The 2,500-nt window shown below is 53.7% G+C and overlaps 1 non-coding gene across 1 annotated transcript; it reads left to right on the top strand.

Moving 5' to 3' along the window:
* The first annotated feature begins 1,881 nt into the window (after positions 1-1,881).
* LOC143188021 (5.8S ribosomal RNA) lies at positions 1,882-2,036 on the top strand. The gene has a single exon (XR_013003439.1). It is a non-coding gene; the product is annotated as a 5.8S ribosomal RNA (ribosomal RNA).
* The last annotated feature ends 464 nt before the right edge of the window (positions 2,037-2,500 follow it).

Below are 2,500 nucleotides of genomic sequence, written 5' to 3'. Positions count from 1 at the left end.
CATCAAAAAGTACACAAAATAACGCAGCGTGTGTGTGCGCGACGGCTTACGCGAGGAGGTCATGCAAACGTTCGGAGTACCTGGTTACTGAAAGCGTGTGTCTCTCCCGTCCGTCGCGCCCCGCCTGGCGTGTTAAGAATGAAAAAAGAGAATATGTCGAACGGCCATACGGCTTACGTGAAGGAGGTCTTTACATACGGAGTACGTAGTTACTCAGTTCGATGCTCCCGTCCGTACGCTGTGTCGGCAAACATATAAGCGCACACGAGCCCGCCAGCTCGAAAGCGATAGTCACGGACGTGTAAGAATAATGAATCGTGCAGCGCTCGCGTGAGGTGTGCCAGTTGATTCCATCGCCAACTCGATATCGGGGTATTTCATGCATCTCGTATGAAACACATTGTCCCGTCGTTGCGTGATGATTCGCTGCAACACCCGCCGCTGCCACGGTCATCTTCGCTCTGTACATTCGCTTCTGGCTGCTTGCGTGAGGCTCCTTGTAAGAAATGGGGAACGCGCAAAGGGAAAGGAAGCCCGCCAGTTCGAGAAGAACGTTTCTTTTTTTTTCCGTCGTGAGTACGCTGCCGATAGTTACAACGCTAGCGTGAGGTGTCGATCACCGATGTCATCGGGCAACATGATCGGGGTCTTGCATGCAATTTCGCATGGAGGACATTGTCCCGTCGTTGCGCGATGCTTCGTCGCACCCGCCGTTGTACGTACGCGCGGCATCTTCGATGGAGCGAAACTGTTCCTTCTCGACTGCCTGCGTGAGGCTTTGTCCCAGCGTTTACAAAGAGCCCGCCAGTTTGGGATGTATCGTTCCCTCCTCGGCGCGTAAGCATTGCGTCGATATATATAGCGCTTGCGTGAGGTGCATCTCCGATAGCCCCGTCGCCACAGCATGATATCGGGGTCTTTCATATCTTATGGAAGACATGGTCCCGTCGCTGCGCGATGTTTCGGTCACACACCCGCCGCTAATATATACGGTGCATACTCGCGCGGCAGAGAGAGGAGAGAGAGCGTGCTTGCCAGCTGCTTGCGCGAGGCTGCGCCCGTTTCTCCTATTTTCGGTGGGAATATGAAAAGCGAGCGAAGAAGAGGTTAAGGAGAAAAACCGATATGAGCGCACGAGTGCGAAAGCAAACGTGTTTTCCCATTCGCATCCCGCTCCCGGTGTTTCTTCGTCTCTTTACCTCGTTGTTCTCTCCGAACCGTCCCGCGGATGTGGACCCTCTCTTGAGAAAGAGAGAGGGCCCGGGTAACCTAGGACGCGACACGTATCCCGCGTCGATGTGCGGCCGTAGGGTACGTATTCCTGCCGTGTGAACAACAACTGTGGACCGGCTGTTAACAGCTTCGACTTTCGTGAGTCTGACTCCCAAGAATAATGAATTTGTGTGTGAATTTAACGGGATGAGAAAGACCGATCGAAGCCGGCTGCGAAGTCCGTTCTCATCGGCTATCCAAATCAGGAGGGGAATACGTACGTGCAGGGCGCTGCGACAATAAAATGGGGGGTGTCGTTTCAGAGGAGAACACCGTGGATGTACGTGGTTCACTTGATCGGGGTATCCCCGTCGGCTCCAATCGTACTCTCCAGGTTGTGATCCTAGGTTTTTAAATGTACTCTACGCCTGGCCGTTACGGGAACCGTTCGCAATTGCGTGGCGGTCTCCGTGCGGAACCGCATCCCAGAGACCCCTGTGTCGTCACTTTCGTTCGTTCGTATCTTACGTTCGGACGAAGTGTCGCGACGCCCGAACCTCCATCGACCGTGTGCTAGTTGGAGGCGCGGGTCTCGGATTCTTCCGAACCCGAGAACTATATACGAGTATGATATATATATATATACATGAACACAGAATATTAAAATACAACCCTGAACGGTGGATCACTTGGCTCGTGGGTCGATGAAGAACGCAGCTAATTGCGCGTCAACGTGTGAACTGCAGGACACATGAACATCGACATTTCGAACGCACATTGCGGTCCACGGATACAATTCCTGGACCACGCCTGGCTGAGGGTCGTTCACGTAACCTTAAGACTGCTTACGTTGGCATCTCGGTGTCACGTACGAGCGATTGTTGGACCGTTCGTCGGCGTTTGCCGCGGTCGCACGAAAACAAGCGAGAATACGCTCTAGACGTCATGGAGGGAAGAAGGTTGTGTGTACACGGCAGATGACTGGAGACATCGTCGTCATCGTCGTTGCTTTGTCGTTCCGGACTTGCGTGAGTGCTACTTTTCACACGGCGTCGTGAGTCGCTTAATTTGTCGACCGCCCGTGCGTGTATGTGCACCGCTCCGGACGCAAGCGCGCGGACGTACGATCATCGACCAGCCTCCGTGTCTCGCCAGATACCCTCGTGATTGTTAACAGACAGCGTTCGCTTTTCGTGCGAGTTTTCATCCGCGCTCCCGACGTAGTCTGAAATGATGCGTGTAAGAAAGAGGCGTGCGTAACCCGCAACGACACACAAGAGAGTTTGTC

This window comes from Calliopsis andreniformis, unplaced genomic scaffold, assembly GCF_051401765.1.
Source record: "Calliopsis andreniformis isolate RMS-2024a unplaced genomic scaffold, iyCalAndr_principal scaffold0475, whole genome shotgun sequence".
In the NCBI taxonomy this organism is placed as follows: domain Eukaryota; kingdom Metazoa; phylum Arthropoda; class Insecta; order Hymenoptera; family Andrenidae; genus Calliopsis; species Calliopsis andreniformis.
The sequence above is the reverse complement of the archived record's forward strand: the minus strand, read 5'-3'. Positions and strand labels throughout refer to the sequence as shown.